Below are 14045 nucleotides of genomic sequence, written 5' to 3' on the forward strand. Positions count from 1 at the left end.
CTGGGTAAAAGCAAATAAGTAATCATTCACCACTGATTGCTGCAAAAGGTTTTGATCCATTTGAGAGCACCAAACTCTGGCAACATGGTCTGAAATAATTAAAAGTCAACACATATATAAGTAGACATCACACACACCAATTATCAACATAGAAATACTGGGGCCACTTAGCACATCTACATGTATAGTTTTTCTTGCAAGTCTGTGCTTGTATCCCTTAGTGCTTAGCTCTGTTGAGATGGCTATCCACAAAATCTATGCTCTTGCTGAGCAAGAACTTACTTAGGAACGAAGGGGGGGAGGGGGGAAAAGAGTTGTTTAGAGTAGTACGAGATAGTGTGAGTAAGAGGAGGAAATACAGGAAAGAAAAATATAAGCAAAATGAAAAGAATATTTTTCTATCGCGGAGATCAGTTATTCCAGTGATGGGCAACCTGCAGCCCGCCAGGGTAATCCACTGGCGGGCCGAGAGACAGTTAGTTTACATTGACCATCTGCAGGCACAGCTGCCCGCAGCTCCCAGTGCCCACAGTTTGCCTTTCCTGGCCAATGGGAGCTGCAGGAAGCAGCGGCCAGCATGTCCCTGCAGCTCGCGTCACTTCCTGCAGCTCTCATTGGCCGGGAACAACAAACCGCAGTCACTAGGCACTGCGGACAGTCAATGTAAACAAACCGTCTCGCAGCCCGCCAGCAGATTACCCTAACAGGCCATGTGTGGCCCGCAGGTTGCCCACTGATTTAGACAGTAGAGTGGCCGGTCTCAAAGCCCACTCCACTAAAACCAATAGGAGCCTGTCCACGTTTTCAGTGGGCTTTGGATCAGGCTCATAAATAAGACTTCTGCATTCTAGCTGCTAAGACATACATGCTTTAATACAAAAGCAAAAAGGTACTACAGCAATGGGCTCCTTAATGAAAAAAAATAAAGAAGTGAATATAGTACATGTAAGCCCTTTAATAAAGATGAAAAAGAAGCAGGTTTTGGAAATTTCACCATGGCATTAAAGAAAAGTGCTTATTTTTTTCATTCCAGAAAAGTGGACTTTCACTCAGGCATCTGAACACTAGAAACTGCAATCGCAGTTAGAGGTTGGAAAAAGACAAGAGGTCTAATTAGGATCCTTCCTAGCCTGATGTCTGTAGGAGTTGAGAAATCAACAGTAAGAGTGGGCTGGAGAGAGAGAGAGAGAGAGAGAGCGCGTGTGCGCACAGACACGAGCGAACAGGAGGATATTAACTCCATATACTTTCACCAAGCCCAAATAATACTTATAACTCATTAGGTAGACTCCACTACTGTGTTGCTGGAAATTAGGTTCAGAGTCTGTGTCACTATTGTAATGGGTTATTGATCACTTCTCCAAGAACTTCATAGATCATAGGATTTAGAATCCATTTAATGAATGCTAGCCTTGATAAATATAGAGTGTTAGATTTCCCTACTTTTAAGCTTGCATTTTTCCCCTCACTCAGAGTTTATATTCAGCTTTCCATGAATAGACATCTCATTTAGCTATTTAATTCATAAATAATATTATTCACCTGTCCTAGGATTCTTGGACCAGTTCTTTTTAAAGAAAAGTAGCGTGCGTTCCTCAGTATGCTAAAATAGAGTATGCAGTGCTGTCAGCTGCTAGTAGTCTGCAAGATCCTGGGAGGTTTAATTCCACTTGTGTGCTAGTCTACTTTCCATATATGTGTATGTTCCTTTCTAGTCCTCTCTCAGAAGCAGCATCAGTCCCAAAGGAAATGGAGTAAACACAGCTGGTTCTGATGGTTCTCTCACTTTTATTCATTTTAAACCAGAGTAACTCCACTGATTTCACTGGTGTTCACTCCTACTTTACACCAGTGTGAGATCAGAATAGGGTAGCCCAGGAATTGAGTAAACTCTATGCTAGACACATTTATCAGCATACTGCAGGACCACACCTGGCTGGACATGCAGACTGAACTACCCCACACTGGTTGAAATGCCCCCTCAGACCAGAATTCAAGTCTCCCTCTGTCCATCTATCTGGGCTGTCTAGAGCATTCGTCTCTCTAATAGATCAGCATGGCAAGGTATTATGGGGAAGCTAGCACTGCTATGGCTGTTCTGTAATTAGGTCAGTCGCCAGGGCTGTCAATGTTTCCAATGCACTAAAATCGGTTTTCAAAATTAAAATTAACACTAAACTAAATTAGATTAAAGTGGGGAGAGGAAAAAAATTAAAAGCGAAGAAATCAAACTCAGGATCTCCTTATCCACCCCCTTGTGACCTGTGCTCAGAGGATACATGCAACTTTTTAACTTCTGTCTTTCCCTCCCGTTTGTTCTTGTTCTTAGCCTTAATGTGTCCAGTGTGGGTGTGAGATAGCATGTGAGAGTGAAGAATCTGCTCGGGAAGGTATGTGATGAGCAATTCAAAGCAATACAAGGCACTATAATCTCCTCATATTCTCCTCAGTGAGAATCTCTATGTTCTAGTGAGGACGAGAATCTGGAAAATGGTAAAATACAGGCAGGGTCTGATCAGAAACAGTCAAATTAAAAAAAAAAAAGAGTCCTATTCAATTACATCATGTAATGGCAGGCAGCTAAAAGGAGACAAGTTTTTGAAGTGTACTAGGATGGCTCAGGGATCTAACTCAGCCCTGACTTCTTTGCTTTGGGACTTTTCATCCCCTGGCTTACAGAAAAAAAAAAAAAACAGAAGAGGCACAGGGCTAACAGGTTGCCTCGCTACTACACAACATTGACCAGTGTGGCGAGAAATGGCAGCTGCATTTGAAATCTCTCCAGCAGCTTTGCAGTGCTAAGAGAGATAAACTCAGGTGCCGAGGCCTCACCTGGACTGAAGTCACAAGTAAAAAAGAAATATACCTGATCTTAACCTGGAAACTAGCCCACTTGATAAAGCCATCATATAACTGCTTCACTCAGAAGGAAGTTTGTCACTTTGCAGCTCAGAATTCCACCCCAGTGTTTACAGACCGTCTGCCCAGAGTCTGTAGGGCTCCAATCTAATTATATTGGCTTTTCACCATCATGAACATAAAGCTTTGCATTTGTTTTTCATTTGCATTTAACTGCCAGTTAATTATTCTTCAGCTCTTTCAAGGAATAGCTCACTCGTTCTGCCATTGTTTAAGCAGAACTACTCTCATCTATTAGGACTCGATCCAAGTACAAAACTGCATACTTCATATGGCATCAGACTAAATTGTGAAATTATCACCCCTTTTGGGGCCCCTTAGTTGATTTATGAAAGAAAATTATGATAGGATTTCTGCAGCTGACCTATGCATGGCATATGCTAAGAGAAAGGGTGCCTGTTACTTAGTCACTGAATAGAGGAAACTGAGCAGGTCGCAGAGGTGATGCATTCAGCGACTGGAAGATAATGGAATCTGTCACCCTGGGCAAGCGTATTTGCTTCCAGACAAGCAGGAACTAGAATGGAGAAGCAATTCACTTGCCTTTCAGGGCTGAAAGAAAACGCTGCCTAGCAGCAGAGAGGAAGAGGAAATCAATGAAATAGAGGAGTGAAGAGGGAATTAAAGGAATCAGAACCAATTCTCTATTCACTTGTTGACAGAAATCAATGCCCAACATGGTGTTTGTCTGGTTTTTAAATTTATTTTATTTTCCTTTAGCTGAAGGTTCGTCATTCCCAGACATTTCAGACCACTGCTTTATTCAGACTCTATCCAAATATTTATACCCACCTGCAAACTGTCCAGGAGAGTACACTAACAATAAAGGGAAAGAATAAAGTTGTTTAAACATTATCAGAGTACATTCAAAGTGAACTGTGTGTGCATTGGTGTGTGGGGGGATGGCTACATATTACACAAAACCAGCAAATTTGACTTTCTTGCCAACTTAATGTTTAAAATGGAGGTACGTACGAACATAGCAGCATTAGCATCCGAAGAGCTTAAACAAATATAATTAATAAGCACACAGTCATAAGGTTTTGGATGAACCTAGAATTTGCAGAAGAAAAGAGTAGGTAACAAGGCTCCAGTTTTCTGATCAACTTGGAAATGTGGTTACAATTCTTTGAACAAAGCCCAATCCTCTGTGTTGGAAACTGGCAGGTCACCTTAAACCAGTTGTTTTTCCATAATCATTTCTGGGTAGCTCCTTAAATCTGTAAGGTAGCTGTCTGGGATTAAACTGCCATTCAAAACCATCCAATGCTGTCCAGTTAACTGTTTGTAGGTATTTGGGAACTCAGATGGGAAAAATGTTGATCCACCAGCAATCTGGACGTAGGAGGGAAACTTAAGTTGTTGGAAATCTTAAGAATGAAGGAAAATGTGTTTAAAAAATATTTTAAAGGGTAAGGAATTAAAATGCCATTCAAAAGCCCACGTGTTCCTTGGTAAGAGAAGAACAAGAAGCTTACATAGCTGCCCCAGCAGTAGCATGCTTCTCTCTTATCGTATGCTACCATCTCTTTCTTTCGATCTCTGCAAAGAACTTATGCCATCCAGCAGAGAGGAGATCATTCTGGAAGGTGAATGCAATAGCTGGGGACATTAATCATGTGGTATTCAAAATGTGATTTGGATTTTGGCGTGGGGCGGGGTTGGTTATAGCATCTAACAAAGAAGGTGATGGCCAAACTCAACGTCCTGTTTCTGATGACTTCATAGTGCTCTTGCATACGTCATGTTTTATTCTTAAACATGGAAATAAAAGGGATGGGCTAACGAATATTGGCTTCATGGGGAAAGGATACAAGTGCCATAAGATCTAGGTGAGCAAGTGTCTGAAGCAGACTGATCCTCTCCCTAAACCCTTTTGAAGCAGCACAAAGTCATTAATAGATTCCTGTTGCTCAAAGGTTCATTCATGCATGTAAAGGACAGAGTTATATTTCAGCTGGTATAAAGCAGACTGCTTTGCATTTCCAGCTCTCAAAGTATGATACGCACTAACATGAATAGCTGAGAACTACAGACTTTGTCGGCAAGTCCAGCATTTTTCATCCTTTACAGGCCAGATTTTCAGCTGATGGCTTTCACTTAGGAATGCAAAATTGCGCACACATGTGCCTGCACTTTGCACATGTCAGGACCTGTCCATGCACTAATGCTTTTACATGATCTATAAATAGTATAGTGCTTGCATGCAAGTTTTAACATATGCATCAGAAAAAACAATGAGAAAATGTGTTTGGGGATGCAAATCCTAATGCTTGCATGTGCAAGGATTCCCCCACCCATATCCTGGATCAGAACTTGGACAGTCAGTGCTAAAGCACAGGCCTCCGCTTTAGCTGCAAGTTATCTGGCACACTGTATGGTTGTTCCAGGGCCAGGCACTAAAGGGAGACCTGATTACATGCACCTGACCTAGTTACACATGTACTTAAATGTCAGGTTGTTTATAGGGAACTCATTAGTATTTGTACCTGCAAAGCACAGGCGCACGTGTTTGTGCATGTAATTTTCATCATACGTACGTGGATATCAGAGTAGCCAAGTTGAAATTCACCCCAGTGCCCGTGTTACTATAAAATTCAAGGACATTCAATGTAAGACAGCATCCATAAGAGGGCTCACGAACACGTGCCAGACAAAATTACCACAAGAAAACTCTCCCAAGTTGCATTCTGTCTGTATGTCTTAGATGTCTGTAAAACATGAGGCTGGTATCTCTGTACAGAATCTAAGTGCTATTTAGAAGGCATGTCCAGTGGAATTTGAAAGTACAGAGGCATGCAGAAATAAATAATGAAAACAAAATTCTTCAGACTCTACAGAGCCTCCAAAAAAGTTCAGTTTTGTTTGAAGCTTTAGCTAGAGCTGGTTTCATCCTCTGGTGTAGCTCTTTCTTGTCTGCATTCTTCACCATTAAATCTTCAAGGATTCTCCGTCTGCAGAGATAGGCAACACAGCATTACAAAGGAAGCAATCTGGCTGCTCTCTTGGAGACTTAATTTTTGTTTTATTGTCCTCTCTAAAATAAGATCATTCTTGGCTTAAGTAGGTGCCTAACTTTAAAACACATCACCGCTTCCATTGAAGGCAATGGTACGACTAACAAGTTTAAAGTTAGACACATGCTTACATACCTTGCTGATTCTGGGCCTTACCCATGTTACATTTGCTACATTTGCTACATTTTGAATGCTAATATTTGATTTCAAAATCACAGTACAGTATTTGGTAAAGCTTTCACAAAGCTAAAAGAATTAACAACTTTCTGTCTTCCTCTGAAAATGTTTTTCTTTATAGTAGTTCATAAGATGTATAGGAAGAGTGATTTAAAACACTAATTTACGTTTGTTAGTTCAAGGTTGTTTCAACTATTATATAGTTATTTCGAAGATGAAAAGGCAGCTTAAAAATATCCTTGAAAACTGAGATACTAGTTGCCCACAGGAATTTTTCCCCCCTAAACAGACTGCATGGAGGAGTTGTCACATATCTAGTTCAGTAACAGATATGGTTTAGTTATTAAAATATTAAATCAGAGAGAAGATAGATTCAATGCAAAAAAATTAGTTCAATGCATCAAATTGCTGCTTATGTAAGTTATGTTGGGAATTATTTTGATAAAAATGGGGATGTTATTTAAAGATGTGACCAAGTCAGATGATAAATGAGATCCCATTTCAATTCTTCTCAAGTCTGCTAGTATAAACTCAATAAAACATAAAATATCACTCTTTATAGTGCATTTTCTTTTTTAAAAACTTATGCTTTTAAGATCGATGCCTGCAATAAGCAACCGTGTTTACTGTATATGAAGATTTTACTATAATAGCAGTTTCTTCTGTGGCTCTCTTACTAAGCAAAAAACACACAGAAGAAGGCAGGAATTATTGTAAATCTTTTACCATCAACAGCTGAGCGAATAATTCAAACAAACAGAGCTTCTTTTTCTGCTCACATAAGGTTCTAGGAAATTGCAATCTCCTTATGATTTTTTTTTTGTTACTTGACTTAATTCAATTAATATCTTTTCCTTTTTAAATACAAGATGTATTGTAAATATGCAGAATTAAAGCTGTATTTCTTAGTTTTGTTTTGCCAGATAAATCACCTGGTAGTTCATCTGTTCCTTGACTGGAGGGGCACACTAGCTCTTCTAGATCAATTTATAGCTAGCTATCCACAAATATTTCAGCCAGAAGAACTCTCACCTACCTGCTCATGGGGAAGCAAGCTTGAATGGGTATATAAGACTGTGCAAAGCAAAGCCATTTAAAAATTCAACCAAATGTTCGTGGATTTTTTTTTTAAGTTCACCTATCATCAACATTCATTTGACATTGTGATGGTTGAGAGCAGGAATCATAAAACGGAAATATATTGCTTTAGAAAGGGGTCAAAAGGCTACAGCTTTGCCCAATCAAAATTAGACAAGATAAGAATATAGAACAATAGATCCTAGTATTGATAGAAAGAAAACCCAGGAGCCTTTTACTGTCATTTAAGTGCTCATATGATGCTGATTGTCCTAAACAAGAAAGGTCCTGTTTTCTGTGCTCCAGGACAGGCAAGGTCACAGATCTCATTCAAGCCTATGCATGCAATGTCTCACCAGACAAGGGACTAGTGTAGTTCATAAGCACTTGTCTCCAACTCTGCGTAAGTGGCCATTCGTTATCTACCAGCTAAAATGGAAAACTATTTATTTATTGAGCACTACCTCTGTGTGCCTGTGTACAAATAATTCTTGCCATGAAGATCTCAATCTAGAACAAACTCAGAGGAAGGCATTTCAGACACACAAGACCCTCAGAGACTTCAGGCACTTTTGGCCCCCCATGTAATCTGCGTGGCTCAGTGAGATTCCCAAGGTCCTTCTGTCTGATCCTGTCTTCTAAGGAATGAAATTTCCTTTAAAAACTTAAAAGTGAACTGTGCCTGAGGGAAAAGTCTTGAAACAGGTGGGCTTGGGGTGCAAACCTTGAATAATGGAGAACAACCTATGGATTATCAGGAACCAGCCCTGGAACTTTTTGCACACTGCTTAACACACAGTGCGAAACTTGTGCCTTAGAGGACCATGGAAGTTTCAGCTGTAATGCATTCTGTGATCAGTCAACCAAGTCATTCATTTTCTTGTCTGCATGAGTTAAAAACCACATCTCTGCAGGTGTGTGGAACAAGAGCATCTGCACAGGTTTTTAGATCTATTGCACCTTATTGATGAAGCATTCAGTGACAAGGGAGCTCGTGTAAACAATTGATTCATGGGGAGATGCTTTTGGGAAAAAAAAATCTAGTTAGAATTTCAGAGCTTAAGTGCATGTCTATACTACAAACTTTTACCAAAGCAAGTTGTAGCAACATAAAGCTGCCAAAGTTAGTACATGTTCATATTTGTCTCCTTACATCAGCGCTGTGTATACTCACTAGGAATACTTGTTTTGACGCAGTGTGGTGCTCCATGGGTAGGTATCCCAGAGTGCAATTCACCACCATCCAGCACACTGTCTGTTGGGAAGTTCTGGCAATGCATGGTGAGGCAGAAATGAGTCATGCAGGGTGAGTGGGACTGTGGGCTCAAGTTCTTATCATGCAGTTTTCTCCATCACATAATGCCATGTCATAAATATAAAGGGAAGGGTAAACCCCTTTGAAATCCCTCCTGGCCAGGGGAAAGCTCCTCTCACTTGTAAAGGGTTAAGAAGCTAAAGGTAACCTCGCTGGCACCTGACCAAAATGACCAATGAGGAGACAAGATACTTTCAAAAGCTGGGAGGAGGGAGAGAAACAAAGGGTCTCTGTGTCTGTCTATATGCTGTTTCTGCCGGGGATAGACCAGGAATGGAGTCTTAGAACTTTTAGTAAGTAATCTAGCTAGGTATGCGTTAGATTATGATTTCTTTAAATGGCTGAGAAAAGAATTGTGCTGAATAGAATAACTATTTCTGTCTGTGTATCTTTTTTGTAACTTAAGGTTTTGCCTAGAGGGGTTCTCTATGTTTTGACTCTAATTACCCTGTAAGGTATTTACCATCCTGATTTTACAGAGGTGATTTCTTTACTTCTATTTCTATTAAAAGTCTTCTTGTAAGAAAACTGAATGCTTTTTCTTTGTTCTCAGATCCAAGGGTTTGGGTCTGTAGTCACCTATGCAAATTGGTGAGGGTTTTTATCCAACATTTCCCAGGAAAGGGGGGGTGCAAGTGTTGGGAGGATTGTTCATTGTTTTTAAGATCCAAGGGTCTGGGTCTGTAGTCATCTAGGCAAATTGGTGAGGCTTTTTACCAAACCTTGTCCAGGAAGTGGAGTGTAAGGTTTTGGGAAGTATTTTGGGGGGAAAGACGTTTCCAAACAGCTCTTCCCCAGTAACCAGTATTTGTTTGGTGGTGGTAGCGGCCAATCCAAGGACGACGGGTGGAATATTTTGTACCTTGGGGAAGTTTTGACCTAAGCTGGTAAAGATCAGCTTAGGAGGTTTTCATGCAGGTCCCCACATCTGTACCCTAGAGTTCAGAGTGGGGAAGGAACCTTGACAGCTTTCTATGCAGACGTTCTGGAAGAGGGGTATGGGAGGGGTGTGAGAGAGAGTCATTCACTCCCTTCCAGTTGAAGGAGCACTCATTTCCAGTTGAAATGTGATAGCAATTAACTGACCTTTTCAACTGAATTGTTGTAAAAATCAACTGCTGTTTAAGGGACTTCACATTCGGACCACACCACATTGCCTGAAAGCTGAGCATGCACGCTCAGCTGCAATAATGACATAATTATGCTTTAAATTTGTTGATTCATTTCACAAGATTGTCACTGGAATGAAAATATCAATTTCTCGTAATATTGTTTTAACTATCTTAATTACCCTGTAACTTACAGCCGCAGCAAATGAGGAAACTTAAATTACAAAAATCCTTCTTTTAATTAGCTGACACAAATCACATTATAATATCAAGCCACAATTTAAAAGCAGACCCCTTCGAAATGCTCCTAGTTTATTTCAATGGATTCTATCAAAATGTTGTTCCAGGAGGCACATGAAGCTCTGTCCACTTGCTGTAAAGAATTCATTGCAAAAAGATTAGTATAACAATTAGAGCTGGAGTTGTTGGCTAGTTACACTGACTAGCTAACCAGGGATACTCATATCTGAAGCAATTAAGGAACTTTAGGCTGGAACCATACTCATTTTAACTCTGGACATCTGCAGATTATCTGCATTCAAGTAAGAAAACATACTGAATTTCTTGTTGGCTTGTTTTCCTAATAGACCTGAATTAATAGAAACACAAACAAGATGAATAACTAGGACGGCATGCAAGAGGAACTGGATGGCTCTGACTGAGATTGAAGTTATATTGATATTCCACAGGTCAAAAAAACCAAACAAACCCCACAATATTTTATATGTTTAACAGACCATTTTTCTTACTAAAGCATCAACTCAACTCATTCATAAACACAAGAAACTGCTTGTCAACTTGCGACAATGAAATATTTCTGCCACAGTTATTTTTAGTATGTGACTATCTGTAACATTATGTTAATCTCTGAAAGCGGGGTGAGGAAAGAGGTAGGAAGTTACATTAAGCAGATGAAAGCCAGCTAAAAGCTGCTAATCTTCAGCCACTCTCATATCAAAATGACACGACACACGTCAGTCTCTAGAGAAACCTTCGCTATGACCCCAAACCTTCAAGCAGTTTCATGAAAGTAGATCCCTGCACTTGTACGCAGCTCCTTACAGGATCAAGGAATAGGATTTGGACATTCAGTGAAAGATCAGACTAGCTTCATGGACGAATAGATTTCCTGTGTACATTTCCAGATAGCAGGTTATTACCAAGAAGCACTACTGAAATAGGTATAGTCACATTCAATATATTTGCAGGGGTACAACGACTCCATATCTGGGCATGCTGTAAAGTCTGTCCTTTCCCGCAACCTTTTGAGACGAGGCTAAGTTTGAGATGGGGTGCATGCGTTTGGGGCGGAGATCAGAATGGTGGGAATAAATAATGGCATTTATAGCAACCTACATGGAACTCAGAGGGAGCAGCACAGGTTGTAGGAGGCAACAGGATGGAAGAAGCACCAGGAAGCCAGTCCGCATGCACATGGCTAGAATGCTAGCTGCATCATTCCTGTAAATAGTTCTTTTCATAAAGAGAGTCCATTTAGTTTTAGAAACGGAGTCCTCTGATGTTATTTCCCAGCATATGGGACATGAAACAAGGTGGTGGTGGCGGCACTCAGTCTACAGCAAAGAAGAGAATGTGACTAAACACACGAACAAAACAGCACCCAGAAATAGAGCAAATGGGAAGCAAGAAGGGTCTCAGACCTAAGGGGGCTGGTGGGGAGGGGGAGAGAAAAAGAGTTCTGTCTCCCTGCCACAGCCCCAGGGCAGCCTGTACCCCAGAACCCTCACCCCCAGCCAGAGCCCTCACACACACCCCACACCCAAACCCCTCATCCATGGCTCCACCCCAGAGCCTTCACCCCAACCTTCTGCCCCAGCCCCGAGCCCCTTCCCACACTCCAAACCCTTAGGCCCCACCCCTGCCCCACATCACCTCCATATTGGTGAACGTAACAAAATTCATTTTGCACATGGACATAAAAAATTAGAGGAAACACTGTCTCAGACCACTGGGAATGCTGGATTTTGAGACAAAAAACTTTGCACAAGCATGGACACAAGAACTGAGTCTATATACAGAGCAGAGGATGGGGGGGACAAAGATGAGAAAATGAAGTTAAAGCTATTTAACTATCATATGGCGGGAGGGGGGGGGCGGGGGGGAAAACAAGAAGCAAGTGAGATGCTGTTGCCAAGATTGATGCCTGAAACACTGGAAGACATGATAAAAAGGTTTGATAAGAACCATGACCCCAGGCAGAATGAGACTGTAAAAAGATACTGTGTTACCCAAAACAAAGAAGCGGAAGAGGGAATAGATACAGTACAGCTCAGAGAACATGTAATTTTGGAGACATTAGAGATTTCCTAATTAGAGACAGGTTCATTTGTGGAGCATGTGATTCCAACTTACAGGAGAAACTAGGTTTAGAGCTGTTTTCTTTCAACCAGAGAAATGTCTCCAAATAGCAAGGACAGCTGAACTGTCCAGGTGAAGGATCATAACTATAGCAGTTGCCAGTGCAGAACAAGTACGCAGGGCCAAGCTAAAAGGAATGCGGGAAGCAGAACAGAGACCAAACGAGAATGTAGACATAGTTGGCCAATGTGTATACTCTTGAAAACGAGACAAAATGCAGAAAGAAAGTGCAAGGAGTGTGGGAAAACAGAACCAGTTTATGTCCCAAGCCCCCAAAAAGCAAAAAGTCAGCATTACATGAAGGTTGCTACAGCTGTAGTGTGCTGCTGTAGGTTGTTCGATCTAAGCCCTGGGGGTGAATATCGATTAGGCTCATAGGGAGTTGTGCTAAGGAAAGTTCATTTTTTTAATTGGGTTGTTATAGACTTTGGCCTTGATCCTGCAACTGTCAGTATATGGGGGGTGATTACTGTGCCCCTCTGAAGCAGTCCTGGTCAGCAGGGCACTGGGCAAGCATAGTAGTTTGATAATATACTACCAATTGCAGGAGAAGGAGTTTATTTTTGTGTGTGTGTACGTTTCCCAGAGCTACGCATAAGCACATTTTAAAGTGTTAAATAAACAGATAAATATTGGCATCTCATAGTTTTGGCCAGCCAGCCATTTGCCCATTTACCTTCTGCTCGCCTGTTCTGACTGGCTCAGCCCGTCAGTGGGAGATCTCCAGCAATATAGAAGTCAGCAAGACATTGGCTACCTCCTTCATGGCAGCATGTACAATATTCATTGCAAACGCCTTAGGTTGTTTTTGGGGGGGGAGAGGAGTAATCAAACCACATGAAAATAAAATTGACAATGCATATTTCCACCGTGGACAGCATTGTGAACGTATCCAGCAGTACCAGAGGAAAAGCAGCTGGGGACATGGAAACTGAAACTCTTTCTGTGTTGCCCACTCTCAATTTTATTGTGGAGTCTCATGATTTCTGGTGGTTTTCTTAAAGCCCCAGTTCCTGGATTCATGTGATTATCTCAGAGTCTCAGTTTTTATCCTTCCTTTAAACAAAAACAAAAAAAAACACCCCACAACTCACCCTCATGATTGTGAAGAAAAGCTTGAAAACATGACCCCCTAAAGACAACACCAGAAGGCTATTACGTTGAACCTCCCCAAGAGTAGTATTTTTTAAAAATCCCATGATTTTGGAGGGTCTGATTCAGGATTCTGGAACATTTGGTGCTGGCAATGCTGCCATTTCAACTGAACTCCCAAATTGTGAACGCTGAACTGTTTTTTGTAGAAATCATGAAAAAGGAGATTTTTAATTCACGGAATGTCGGGGCGGGCGGGGGGGGGGGCGGGTAGAGGTTGAAGGAGAATAGTTTTGCAGATGTTTGCAAGAAGCTCCTTCCAGGCATGTGAGAAGCATGGGAGAAAGCACAAATGGGAATGTTTGGAAAATGTAACAAGTGGGGAATAGATCCTGACATTACATAGACAATGTATTTTGTTCTAACTCTTTCTATGATAAGGAAATTCTATCAGAATCCTTCCCTTTAGAATTTTATTGTGGAAAAGATTTATTGTGACACAGATCATTTAGTCTGAATTATTATTCTGGGATAGCAACCAATTTAATGCCAGTAAGTAAGAGAGAAAATGATTATTTATAGTAACTATGTTTCTAGTGCAATGATTGCCGAGTCTCCAAATGGCTGGAAGCCTAGATATAGTTGTACAGATGTTCACAGTTGTTACATGGCATATTCAAGGTTAGAAATGTGGAAATAATCTCTCCTCCCCCCCACCCACCCCCAACATCCAGATGAGAGCTGCAGAGAAAGTAAACGAATGCACCAGTAGTAAGGATGCATTCTAAATGTACATAAATAAAACAAATTCATCTCCAGTAGCGTTTTAGATCTAGAATATTGCTTGGAACAGGTTTTCCACTGCATTTAAAAAAAAATTCCTCCTAAAAGTACCTTATATCTTAACTTCACAAGATTTGGCTGCCCCAGCAGAAACTTGAAATACATTTTGCTTATCCA

The sequence above is a fragment of the Eretmochelys imbricata genome, chromosome 7 (genome assembly GCF_965152235.1).
Source record: "Eretmochelys imbricata isolate rEreImb1 chromosome 7, rEreImb1.hap1, whole genome shotgun sequence".
Taxonomy (NCBI): Eukaryota; Metazoa; Chordata; order Testudines; family Cheloniidae; genus Eretmochelys; species Eretmochelys imbricata.